General features: G+C 43.4%; 1 protein-coding gene across 10 annotated transcripts in view; it reads left to right on the top strand.

Moving 5' to 3' along the window:
• DISP1 (dispatched RND transporter family member 1) overlaps window positions 1–14,043 on the top strand; it is a 174,954-nt gene that overhangs the window by 67,902 nt on the left and 93,009 nt on the right. For 6 of the 10 annotated variants that reach the window (XM_028111597.2, XM_028111590.2, XM_028111593.2 and 3 more), the window contains exons 2-3: window positions 1,431–1,575; window positions 7,763–7,825. The gene's annotated coding sequence lies outside the window, so the exon portion shown is untranslated. Of the gene's footprint in view, window positions 1–1,430; window positions 1,576–2,460; window positions 2,557–3,211; window positions 3,435–7,762; window positions 7,826–14,043 lie in introns of all 10 variants that reach the window. The other 4 variants (XM_088017230.1, XM_088017232.1, XM_088017231.1 and 1 more) reach the window with 4 other exon arrangements.

Below are 14,043 nucleotides of genomic sequence, written 5' to 3'. Positions count from 1 at the left end.
TTTTATTTATTTATTTGAGAGAGAGAGCACGTGAGTGGCAGGAGGGGTAAAGGGAGAGGGGGAGGGATAATCTCAAGCAGTCTCCCTGCTGAGCGTGGAGCCCAACTCAGGGCTCAATCTCAAGACCCTGAGATCATGACCTGATCTGAAACCAAGAGTCAGACGCTTAACTGACTGAGCCACCAGGTGCCCCGATTCTTAAAAAGGGACCTTATGTACTCTTGGAAAATTAATTTCAGGAAAGCTGATTTCTGACCTTTAATATCGATTAGCATTGTGATTTTATGTGTAAGGAAACTAAGTGTAAATACTTGCTTTCTGGGGTATAAATAAAAGCAGCATTTTAATTATTGTGTGTTTATTTGGCAGCTCAGGATTTTGTTTTTTCTTTTCTCCCGAGCAAAGGCTTTGCCCTATTAGGGCCCTGATAGTTATACCTTTAACTGAAATTGGCTCTCTCAGGGAAGGACTTTGGAAGACCATTAGTTTTAATTATGCTTGTTAGTGTAAACTTTGTTTTAAAAGCAAAATTATTTAGTATCTTAACTGATAGTTCATTCTCTGGTAATAAGACCCCTGGCTTAGTTGTGTAGGACCTCAGTGATACATCTTCACTTTCCCATTTCCTTTGCTGTATGAAACGTGTTGAGGACTTTCCTCCTGGACAAGCACATTTCGTGTGCGTTTGTCATACTTGAGTGTGTGTGGTGTGGGTTGTTGGGAAGTGAGAGTTGCTGTGTTGGTGAAGGAACTGAGTGAAATGCATCCTGTATTTAGTGACTTCATGTGATGCCGTGTGATGACTTGAATGACTGGTAGACAGACTTGGAAATTATATAAGGAATATCCATATATTATAAAATTTTTAATTCCTGTAAAATGCAGTTGTCTACATTTTCCCCTATTGATCATGAAGAATATTTTATTTTTTTAAAGATTTTATTTATTTATTTGACAGAGAGAGACAGCAAGAGAGGGAACACAAGCAGGGGGAGTGGGAGAGGGAGAAGCAGGCTCCCCTCGGAGCAGGGAGCCGGATGCGGGGCTCGGTCCCAGGACTCTGAGATTACGACCTGAGCCGAAGGCAGACGCCCGATGACTGAGCCACCCAGGCGCCCCAAGAATATTTTAAATAAAAGGTCATTTTTTAGGACATAAAACTTAACAACAAAAGAAGACAAAAAGCAAACTAGTAATACTATAATTTCATCAAAAATGATGAGATTGATATCCATGAATTATAAATTCTTAAAAATGGTAAGACCAAATTCTTCATAGACAAGAGGGCAATTCACAAAAGAGGGCATATATATTATTAACATATGTAAAAAAAAAGATTTACTTTTCCCAGTAATCAAAGAAATGTAAATTTAATGTTAGATACTCTTTTCACCTGTTAAGATTTAACAAAAACTTAATGTTGTTGACAGTTTGTCAGGATGAACATTCATGCCTTGCTTGTGGAGTACGGATGGACAGACCATGCGGCTTTGTAATAAGCATCGGACGGCTCCACTGCTGGGATCCCGTCCTAAGGAAATGACAACATACATGTAGAAAAAGTCATGTACGAAGGTAATTCATTGAGGTTTCTTAATAATAAAAATCAGAAGCAATCTAAATGGTTATTAGGGGAATGTTTGATTATGCAACCGTTAAAATGTATATTTATGAAGCTTGACTTGAGCACTGGGGCGGAAGCAGGGAGCACAACCAAGTTCTGTTGCAAAAAGAGGAACATGGGCACACACACCGGCCTGCGGAGAGAGCGTCCCGGCTTTGGGATCACGGGGGACCGTTGTATGAGTGTTCATGCTTTTCTGCGTGGTCCAGTGTTTCTTCAGTATGCACGCACTGCGTCCGTCCCCAGAAGGAGAGCGGACAGTATTTACTTAAAATCACTCTGTGACATCCTTCCATGGGAGGGAACGCAGTCTGCCTCAGCCTTCCTAGCAGGAAAAGGCTGTTTGTCCCAGAGAAACACGTGTAGGTTTTCCAAAGAGAGGGCAACACTTTCCTGTGTGATCTACTCTGGGATGACGCGTTCTGGGGGAAGTGTAGCTTTCCCGGGGTGTGGAGGCCTTCTAGAAGAGGAGCAGGAGAGTGTGCAGTACAGGAGGCTGGTTTGACCTCACATGACTTCGAGAACTTACGGGCCTGCTGTGCCCCACTATAGGGAACTGCTCCATCCCCGTTAGCACCGGAGAAACATTCCCCTTGTGCAGATCCATGGATGTTAAGGAAGGAACAGGATGTTCAGACAAGCGCTTCTATCTTTTCTTCTTGAAGTTCTCCTGACGGGGGGTGAGGGAGGGGCCACGTTTGCTGCTCCCAGCATGGATTTATTGACAAAGCACCTGCCTTGGGGTATAATTTGAGCTTGTAAAATTAGCAACACAGTATTTTCAGTTGTGCTCGAACGTTTTTACAGGTCATTGTACTTTTGGTTTTGGTTTAAAGGAAAAATACTGCTTTGACACTCTTTAATTCTGGATTTTGAAAGGGACACAAAAGATGCTCCTATTTTGGGAAGAGTAGACAGGAACAGATTTTTGAGTGAGTACCTTCATATATATTTATGTGGGTTTATGTATCCAACATGTACACCTGAAATAAGACTTTTATCAAATTAAGCATTTGGGAAGGCGGTTAAAGGAAATTTTGAGTTGGGGACTTTAATAATTAACATTTAGAAAAACAGCATTTCTTTCTTTTCTATAGAATTAGAACCTTGACACATCTTTAAAGGAAACACTACATGAGCAGACAGTAGTCTCACTTCCTTCTGCGGCTGACATGGAGAATTTTCAGTTTTTCTTAATCTTTTCCATCATGGTCTTTTTACCATATGTGTTCATGTCATGAGAATAAAATACTTGTGGGATGCCTGGGTGGCTCAGTCGGTTATGCGTCTGCCTTCGGTTCAGGTCGTGGTCCCAGGGTCCTGGGATCGAGTCCCGTGTTGGGCTCCCTGCTCAGCAGGGAGCCTGCTTCTCCCTCTCCCTCTGCTGCTCCCCCTGCTTCTGCTCTCTCTCTCTCTCTCTCTGACTAATGAATGAATAAAATCTTTTTTAAAAAAAGAATATAATACTTGGACGTTGCAGATCATTTAAGACAAAATGTACATTGCAAATAAATATGGTAATGTTATTTTGCAATGATTTTTCTCATCTTTTAAGATTTAGCTTCTAAATTTAATTCTTCCTTGCAGGCATGTGAATTTTTCTTTACTTCTGGAGGGCCATTCCAATCATCGGCACAATGAAGGAGTAAAACGCACTCTTGCTAGTGTAGTAATCTGGGACTGGCAGATATCTGGGAGAACTCCAGTACAGTGGCAGAAGGAGGAGATTGATGTCTGGTGGGATCTTGTCTGCATTACATTGGAAGTATCTTTGTCCAGAGAGGGAAGAAGAAATACTGCAAAGTTGCAGGTTAATGCAAAGGGGCCAAATTTTTCTCTTTGTAACTTCGTGAATGGAGAAAACTATTCTGTTTGTTTCCTTTGTTCAAGTTTTAAAACGTCCTATGTGTTCCACTTTTAGGGCATTTCCCATTTGTCTGACTCTGTTTTCCATGGAATTTGACAGAACAAAGAAAACATTTTATGATGGAATTACATAAATTCCTTATGTTTCTGTGACAGGCCAGACTCACTGGACATGAATGATGATGGCAGCAATTGACAGTATGTTAAACATCAGCATGGGGGATCTGTCTAGGTACTTGGAAGCTAACATACACTAGAGGAATTAAAAATATTATCAGAGAAGATAAAAAAGATAAGTTTTCACAATTTTTCAGAAAGAATGTCAAAGTCTGTCACATATAAAGGCTTTACTGAAATAGGTAAGATTATGACTGGACCAGCCTTTAGCAAAGATGTCTCTCTACAGCAAGAAGACTTGTGGGAGGGTACAGTTAACTAAAGAAATGGTAGTTAAAATAAGGCAGGAGAATAATTTCATGTCTTTTAAACTGACATTTTTTGTTTTTTAAAGAAGAGGAGACCCAGACCTTGTCAGGTTGAAGGATGCAGAGGGCAGTTTAAGTACTGTAAATAGCGGGCGCCTGGGTGGCTCAGTCGGTGAAGCGTCTGCCTTCAGCTCAGGTCATGATCTCGGGGTCCTGGGATCGAGTCCCGCATCGGTCTCCCTGCTCAGTGGGGAGTCTGCTTCTCCCTGTGCCCTCCCCCGTTAGTGCGCGCTCTCTCTCTCAAATAAATAAAACCTAAAAAAAAAAGTTTAAATACTGTAAATACGTTCATAGCCTCTGACCCAGTAATTCCAAGCATAAACATTTATCCTAAGAAAATAATTTAAAAGACTTAGACACAGCTGCAACAGAAACCAAGGGTGTACACATGGACCAAGTGTTGTATAGAAACCTTATTTTTCCACTTTCCGTATTGATTGTTTAGAGACAGACTGTGCAGGAGTTACAAGACATAGTCGCTCAGCCACAAGCACGCACAGGGCTGTTAGTTCTACAGATGGACTTGTACACGTGCTTCACAAGACTCACTGGAAATATAGCCAAGGCTCTGGAAAGGGGCAGTGTGGAGGGTCACGGTGCTGTATTCATACCACGAACCTGGGCAGCGTGCTAACTGTGCTTACAGGTAGACAAATGCCAGATGCACCTGCACCGCAGTGGGGGCCGGTCACACACCGTAAGGGGAGAGGGGATCTGATTATAAGGAGAGCCAGCAGAGTGACGGCTCTGAAGGTGGGGACCCGTCCCGTCACTCTCATCCTGGTGCCCCAGTAGAGGACCTGTCCTGTAACCAGCTCTCAGTCAAGGATTCATGTTTGGTTTGTCACTCTTTTCTTTTTTTTTTTTTTAAGATTTATTTATTTATTTATTTGAGAGAGAGAGAATGAGAGATAGAGAGCACGAGAGGGAAGAGGGTCAGAGGGAGAAGCAGACTCCCTGCCGAGCAGGGAGCCCGATGTGGGACTTGATCCCGGGACTCCAGGATCATGACCTGAGCCGAAGGCAGTCGCTTAACCAACTGAGCCACCCAGGCGCCCATGTCACTCTTTTCTTTAAACTGATTGCTGGTGCAGGCTTCCAAATTCCTGCCAGGTGACTGCACCAGAATCACTTGTGATGTTTAAAAACGTAAATGCCTAGATCTCCATTCCCTGGAATTCTTATTCATTCATGTGGGCTTATTTTCACAAGTTTTTATTTTGAAGTAATTTTAAACCTTCAAAAAACTTAGAGGGGCGCCTGGGTGGCTCGGTCAGTTGAGTATCTTACTCTTGATTTTGGCTCAGGTCACGATCTCAGGGTCCAGGGATGGAGCCCCAGGTCGGGCTCTGCACTCGCTCGGTGGGGAGTCTGCCTGAGATTCTCCCTCTCCCTCTGCCCCCCACCACGTCCCCATTCACGCTCTCTACCTCTCTAAAATAAATAAATAAAATCTTAAAAAACAAACCTAGCGAGTTCCCCTTGACCCTTCACCCAGCTTTTCTTCATCCTATCTAACTATAGCACAATTATTAAAACAAGGAAATGAACATTGTCTTAATACTATGAACTGATCTACAAGCCTTATTTGAATTCTGCCAGTTTCCCCACTTATATCCTTTTTGTGGCCCAGAATCTGATCTAGGGTCCCACATTGCACTCAGTTGTCTTGTGTTCCCGGTTTCTTTCTGTGTTTGATGATAGCCCCTCAGTCTTTATCTTCCACGATGTTGGCAGTTTTGAAGAGCACTGTGTGTGTGTGTGTGTGTGTGTGTGTGTGTGTGTGTGTATGTGTGTTTGTTTGCAAATGTCTCTCAATTGGGGTATATCTGATGTTTTCTCGTCATTAGACTGAGGTTATGCATTTGGGGCAGAAATACCACAGAAGAAAAGCTGTACACCTGTTAGTACATCATATCAGGGGTATATGATGTCACCAAGTCTTACTACGGGTGATGGTAACTTCTGGTATCCACCAGGTTTGTTTTACTCTGTATAGTTACTATTTTTTCCTTTGTAATTAAGTATCTTGTGAGGAGATACTTTGCAAATATCCTGTTTCTCAACAAAAATTACCATTAGGCGGATACCATAGTAGTAATTCTTGCAGGCAGGAGCATCTGTGGCTTGATGACTTTGCAAATATCCTGATTCTCATCAAACCACTGTGACTCTTGCCTGCAACAGTCATTACTATTGTATTTGCTTAATTTTTTATTTTTACTGTTCCTTCCACATTCAGTAATTGGAAAGCGACTGTAAGGAAGAACGGTCCCTTTTCCCTCATTTACTTATTTATGTCAGTATGGCCTCGGAAGTATTTATTTTACTCTATGGGTTTTCATCCAGTACCATCATTAATTTATTTTCCTGCTCAAATGGTTACAGCCTTGGTCATCAAGAACTCCTTTGAATTAGCTTTTGATTCTCTCTGCATTTTTTTAGCACGTCTGTACTTTGAGACATCACAAGGTATCCTAGGCTCGTCCTCTATTTTTCCTGCAATGGCTTTAGGGCTCCAAGGGTTTCTTTCTTTCTTTTTTTTTTTTTTAAGATTTTATTTATTTATTTATTTGACAGAGAGAGAGTGAGAGAGGGAACACACCAGGGGGAGTGGGAGAGGGAGAAGCAGGCTTCCCTCAGGGCAGGGAGCCCGATGCGGGGCTCGATCCCAGGACCCTGGGATCATGACCTGAGCCGAAGGCAGACGCTTAACAACTGAGCCACCCAGGCGCCCCCCCAAGTGTTTCTTGTATTGGATACTTGTATTTAGAAACCAAGATCAGGGTGCTGGACATGCTCCCTGCTGCTTGGGTGTCTTTGCTTGTCGGCCCTTCGGTGGACAGAGCTGGTGAATGCGCATAAGCTGCACACATTCCTTTCAGTATCTACCTCCCTCTGACTCAGATCCCGTAGGACAGGGTTCTTTCTAACGTCTCCCCCTTTCTTAGTGGCAACTATTTTCTCCAGCAGTGGGAGACTTGGCACCCATTATCTATAATACATTTGCTTGTTTGTTCAAATCTTGCAGATACAAAAAGCAGTGACTCTGAGTGCAGGCGGCTTTGTCCCCAAGAGTCATTTGTCTGGAGACACTATCCATTGTCAGTTCAGGTGTGGGGGGGTGCTAATGGCATCTAGGGAGGACAGGCCAGAGACATCCTGACCTTCCTGCCGTGCCCAGGACAGCCCGCACAACAGAATTCAATGGTTCAGAATGCTGGTAGTGCCCACAGTGAGAAACCTGGGGCATCAAGCGATTTCAGAATGGCCAGCCTGTACCCTATGAGAAACACATAATCTTTGTGTAGTTACTTTTTCTTTTTTTTTTAAAGATTTTATTTATTTATTTGAGAGAGAAAGAATGAGACAGAGCGTGAGAGGGGGGCAGGGTCAGAGGGAAAAGCAGGCTCCCTGCTGAGCAGGGAGCCCAATGTGGGACTCCATTCCGGGACTCCAGGATCATGACCTGAGCCGAAGGCAGTCGCTTAACCAACTGAGCCCCCCAGGCGCCTGTGTAGTTACTTTTTCTTTAGTCTTACAGTATTCAGTCAGAACAGTGTTACTGAGTGTATTAGGACCAGTTCCTTCCTCCACCTCCTTCAGTATGGTTGTGATGCGCTTGTAACCCAAGTCAGGGTCCTTGGTTACTGTCTGCACTCAGTTTGGGGTTTGGTTGATTGAATGTATGTTCTAAAAGTCAGACCAGTACAGAAGGATGTGCTCCAAAAGTGCAGATCTGTTTTTACAAGTTCCTCAGATGATTCTGATTTTCACCTTTTTTCAGAACCAGTGGTGTAGCTCATGGGCGTTGAAGTTAGACCTGAATTTATATCCAGTCTCTTATCAGGTATGTAATGTCGGGTAAGTTACTTTCCCTCCCTGAGCTTACACTTCCAAGGGCTGTCATGAGGGTATGAAAGTATACATGCGGTGTTTATCAAAATGTCTGCACAAAGTGGGAGCCCAGATGAGAGCTGTGTGTTCATTCTTTCCTGTATCCGTTTAACACATACATGGCGACGCTACTGTGTGCCGAGGCACTATACTTGCTCCCCAGTGAGACAAAATAAGTAAGACCTGGTTCATGCCTTTGAGGGGTTCACATTTTAGGGGGGCTCTTGGCGGTTTTAGAATGGCCATTTCTTACATCGATGTGGAAGCTTTTTCTTCTAAGGCCTAATGGGTGCAGACTATGTATATATCTCTGGTGAGCTGTCGTGGTAAAACTCAGCAATCTAGAGAAACAGATCGTTCTGTGTCGCCGACTCTCTCAAATAGATGTCATTTCAGGCTTCTAAGGATGTCTAGATAGCAGACTGTATGAAGTTGAACTCTCTAGGGAGCACCTGTATTCAGGTGTTCAGAGTTCTTGGACACTAGCCATTCAGGAGAATTTTTAAACATATATGAAAATGTTTTGGAGCAGTGCTTCTCAATTTTAGTTTGTATACAGATCATCCAAGGATTTAGTTAAAAAGCAGAATCAGTCAGTGGGTCTGGACTGGGGTCTGGGACTCTGCATTTATAACAAGCTCCCAGCAGATGTAGCTGGTTGTGGGTCACACTTTGAGCAACAACGGTTATTACATGACTTTGAAATCACATTTTCTGGCATTGAATCCTAGTTCTTCAACTTATTAAGTATGTGCTTCTTACTAGTGATTGATTTCACTCTGAGCACATTGCACCTTGAGGTTATTAGCTATTGCAGTCACCGCTTGGAGCAAACCAGCATTTTAAATTTGCAGTATGTGAGGACAGACCTCTAACAACTCATTGGTAGAATTGAAAAGCAAGTGTCATGATTTGGTATTGCAGCTAACAATGTGCTTCTTCCATGTGGATCTACATAGTATCTTTGGATTTTTCTTCCCCATGGTGACAGCCACTAAAACTAAATACCTAAATAAACTGAAATTAGGAGCAGAGTTGTGTTTTGTTTGGTTTGGTTTTGGTTTTGGTTATGTTTTGTTTTTGGGCTCCATGTGGAGCCCAACTTGGGGCTTCAACTCACAACCCTGAGATTAAGACCTGAGCTGAGATCAAAAGTCGGACGCTTACCAGACTGAGCCACCCAGGTGCCCCTGTTTTTTATTTTATTTTTTTTTAAGTAAGCTCTATGCCCAGCATGGGGCTTGAACTCACGACCTGACATCAAGAGCTGCATGCGCTACTGACTGAGCCAGCCAGGTGCCCAGACCAGAGGTTTAAAAAAAAAAATGTATAGTTTACACACACACATATATAATAACACTGTTTTTACTATGTTAATATATAAATAATAAATAAAAATGTTATAGTGAAACAGTTTTTGAACCATCAATCAATAAAACAATACTTTAATGTATTATTTACATTGTCCTGTTAACAAATCTCTAATTTGTGTGTTTTTGAATTTAACAAATGTTTTGGTACAAAAGTACATTTCTGTAATTTATATTCTAAATCGGGGGTATGTGCTGAGGAGTACAAGGAGTGGAAGAAAAAAGTTTTGATTTTACTGCTATGTAGCAGAGAAAAAATGACTTTCTTTTGAAAACAATATTGAGGGCAGATGTGAATGGTTTGCCACGTGGACTAACTAAAGATCCCCTCAGGGTGTTTCCAGGATATCAGACACTGAGAAACTCTTTGTGATCACCCCATGTAGTTTAGCTGGAATTGGGGGCCCTTCACAGGGATCTAAATGTCTGGCAACACAACAACCCTCCCCTCCCCAAAACAGAGGGTAAGGGATCTCAGATTTTAAGTGACCAATTAGTGTATTCCATTAATTAAATGGGATTGACCTATTCCCAATTAATGAGAGTTCCAGGATCTTCAAAACAAAATAATTATTAGAGGTCTGTGGCAGTAAGTATAAACGGATTAGCCCACCCTGGCATTGTAGCGAAGTGAGCTGCTTGGGGTCTCCCTTGTTCTCGGTCTTTGCCTAGACATTTCTGGCTAGCTGAGCCACAGTGCTCAGACTCTTTGACCTGTAGAACCTTTTCCACTCTTTAAATTGGTTGAGGACTTCAGGGAACTTTTGTTTATGTGAGTTACAGCTATCAATCTTTACCGCAGTAGGAATTAAAACAGAATTTTAGGGGGCGCCTGGGTGGCTCAGTCGGTTAAGCGTCTGCCTTCGGCTCAGGTCATGGGATCTCAGGGTCCTGGGATCGAGCCCCAAGTTGAGCTCCCTGCTCCTCGGGAAGCCTGCTTCTCCTTCTCCCTCTGCTTGTGCTCTCTCTCTCTCTCTCTGAAATGAATAAAAAAAACCCAGAATTTTAAAATATTCATTAATTCATTAAAAAATAAAACTATTGCAGGTTAACATAAATAACATATTTCGTGAAAAAATAACTATTTCTGCAAATAAAAAAATGAGAATAGTGGCATTGTTTTACACTGTTTTACAAATCTCTTTACTGTCTGGCTCAATAGAAACAGCTGGACTTTTCTGTCTGTTTTTACACTCAGTCTGTTGCAGTACTGCTCATCATGTAGCCTCTGGAAAACTGTGCTGGACACTCATGAGAGAGTAAGAGTGTAAAAGGGACTGACTTTGCAGGTGCCCTGGAAGGGTCTGTGGGATCCGGGGTCTCCTTTCTTCCTGAGCTAAGGAGGGGGGGTTGCCATGGCTCCCCGAGGCCTGCGTGGGGCTGAATCTGCTTCTCGGGAGAGGTTTGGCAGGGGCACATTTAGTGGCTGTGTGTGGAGCCCCATCTCCCCTGTTCCAGCCTCCCCTGCTGTGTCATGGTTTCATTCTCAAGTTACCTTCTGTGGCGCCCTGACGCCCCACACGCTGCCTAGGTGTATCTCTGCTGCATCCAGTGAACCTGGTCTCTTTCAGGTTTGCTGAAAAATAGACTAAGTGGATAGAATTTGCTCAGTTTTGAGTTTTTCTCTTATAAATTATTCATATCTGTTCTTGCCTTTTGTTTGTAAACATGTGGAAAGACAAACGAACAGTTATATTATTATTGATGCAAGACCTTGAAATGATCATATTAAAATTCATAAGCTTGTTTTTTGTTGTGATATAGGACCTTGGTTGAGTTTTGTTTAAAATATATATATTTATATACACATACGGGGTGCCTGGGTGGCGCAGTCAGTTAAGTGTCCGACTCTTGGTTTTGGCTCAGGTCATGATCTCAGGGTCGTGAGATTGAGCCCCACTCCCCCCACCGTCGGGCTCAACACTCAGCAGGGAGTCTCCTAAAGTTTCTCTCTCCCTCTGCCCCTCCTGCTCATGCTTTCTCTCTCTGTCTCTAAAATTAAAAAATCTTTTTTAAATTTAATTTTTTAAAGGGAAGTGTTTCAATTATTGCTTTTATTTTTGTTCTTTTTTTTTGTTAAAGATTTTTTATTTTTTTATTTGAGAGAGACAGAGCACAAGCAGGGAGAGGAATAGGGAGAGGGAGAAGCCGATTTCCCACGGAGCAGGGAGCCCGATGTGGGGCTCGATCCCAGGACCCTGAGATCATGACCTGAGCCGAAGGCAGACACTTAACCGACTGAGCCACCCAGGCGCCCCAAAGAAATAAATCTTTGAAAAAATACAATTTGTATTGAATAGGTCCTGTTTTGTGCCATCTCACGCAGACTCAGTGTGATATTTCAAAAAAAGAGCACCGTAATGTTCTGGTATGTTCTGCCCGATGAGAAAGTGAAAACCCCTGCAGAGGGCAACTCGGGAGGCGGTGGGTTTAGGCTTCATCTGCTGTGTGTGATGTTGCCTGTGGAGTCCCTCCCTCTCAGCTGTGGGGGGACCTCTCCAACCCAGACACTGGAGCTGATGCTCATGCTCCTTTGACGTTTCTCCTCCACGTTTTCCTGATGCTGATGGCACAGAGAGCAAGGGGCCGGGTCCTCTAGCTGTGAGTGCTGGGAGAACACCAGAGGCAGGATGGGGAGCAGCCCCCCGATTCAGGTATTCATGCAGTCAGGAAGTGTTTGCTGAGCACCTGCTATGTGCTTCAGAACTACACTGACAAGGTCTGAAAACACTAAGACTTGTCCTCAGAGAAAGCCACACCGGTGGTAGGAAGACAGCGTTTGGATCTCTTTGGTAAATAATGCGTGCATTTCTTTCTCAAGGCGGATTGACTAGGATAGGAGGCAGCTGAGCATAACTGTGGCTGGCTGGGGGCCAGCTCTTTGAAGTTTCTGAACTTGTGTAGACTCAGCCTGTGGATCCCAGCGGTAGAGGAAGCTGCATGTGAGACCATCTGAGGTTGCACTTCCTTTGAAGCAGAATGACTCAAGGCAATCTTGGCGTACCTGGGGCCAATCAGGGGACCTAGAAAAGCCTAGAAAGCTGGCAAAGAAAAATCCTTTGCCAGAAGGGAGTTGAAAATAGCTGTGGGTTATTTGAAACATCATGTTGACTTGAAGAGTTTCGAGAGAGATTATTTGGAGTTAATGTAGTTTCCCTACAGGCAGAGGATTAGTGGCTGAAGAGGATTCCTTACGGGAAGTTGGACAGGCTGCACTGCGCCCTCCAAGTCCTCTGGGCCCTGGCCTGTGTCCTTGCAGACATCTCTGGAAAGGGCCATGTTATGGGTGAGTGCACAACTCTGCACCCACACCAAGTGTGAGGTTGAAATGTTTTAAAGAAGGGTTTCAGGTGGGGAAAAATCATCACAGAAGCTGACGGTTCAGTTCAGAGATACGGAGTTACCAAGTTTCTCTTCCCTGAGGTCAGGTTAATGGGAAATCGGAAACCAAAAGCTGGTTCGTGTTACCGTCTCACACCTTAAAACCTTGCTTGTTAAGACAGGCACATTTTTTAAATACTTGTTTGAATACCTGAATTACAAGCCTTATTTTCCTGCGGCTTGTCATCCTTCTGAGTGGCTGTTCTGATCATAGCCAGGGCGTCTGGACATTTCTTTCTTTCTTTCTTTCTTTTAAAGATTTTATTTATTTATTTGACAGAGAGAGACACAGCGAGAGAGGGAACACAAGCAGGGGGAGTGGAAGAGGGAGAAGCAGGCTTCCCGCTGAGCAGGGAGCCCAGTGTGGGACTTGGTCCCAGGACCCTAGGACCATGACCTGAACCCGAAGGCAGACGCTTAACTACTGAGCCACCCAGGCGCCCTGTCTGGACATTTCTCAACCAGTTGAGAGTGAAAGAAACCCGTCAGAGTATTTTCTTCTCTCATTACTCTGATACTCCTAGGTCAGAATACTTGGTAGTTTCAGGCATAGGAGTTTCCTGAACCAAGTAATTACTTGTAAATATTACATTGGTCTTTAAAAAATTTTTATTTTTATTTATTTATTTTTAAATATTTTATTTATTTATTTGACACACAGAGAGGGAGAACAAGCATGGGGAGCAGCAGAGGGAGAGGGAGAAGCAGGGAGCCCTACGCAGGGCTCGATCCCAGAAACCTGGGATTGTGACCTGAGCTGAAGGCAGACGCTTAACCAACTGAGCCACCCAGGTGCCCCGGTCTTTAAAAAAATTTTAATCTTGTTTTTAAAAATTCCATTTATTTAAACTAAAACCAACAACTGCATTTCTTCTACCCTCTAGCTCCCCCACCTCTGGCAACTACCGGTTTGTTCTCTATACCTGTGAGCTTGGGGTGTTTGTTTGCTTTAGATTCCACAAGTAAGAGCGATCCTAGGGCATTTGTGTTTCTCTCCTCTCTGTCTGACTTCATTTACCATAGCACCCTCAGGGTCCATCCACGTCGTTGCAGATGGCAAGGTTTCATCCTTTTTTATGGCTGAGTAGTAATATTACACACACACACCCCACATCTTCATCCATCGATGGACACTTGACTTGGGCTGCTTCCACACCCTGAATGTTGTAAATAATGCTGCAGTAAACATGGGGATGCAGATATCTTTTCGGGTTAGTGTTTTCATTTTCCTCAGATAAATATTCAGAAGTAGCACTACTGGATCAGAGGGTAGTTCTATTTTTAATTTTTTGAGGTAATCTCTGTACAGTTTCCAGAGTGGCTGCACCAGTTTGCATTCCCACCAACAGTCCCCCTTTCTCCGCATCCTCACCAACACCTGTTGCTTCTTGTGTTGTTGATTTGAGCCATTCTGACTGGT

Source organism: Eumetopias jubatus, unplaced genomic scaffold, assembly GCF_037043125.1.
Source record: "Eumetopias jubatus isolate StellerSeaLion01/CBP00866 unplaced genomic scaffold, mEumJub1_p1.0 scaffold_12, whole genome shotgun sequence".
In the NCBI taxonomy this organism is placed as follows: domain Eukaryota; kingdom Metazoa; phylum Chordata; class Mammalia; order Carnivora; family Otariidae; genus Eumetopias; species Eumetopias jubatus.
This window is presented reverse-complemented; position numbering and strand designations above follow the sequence as displayed.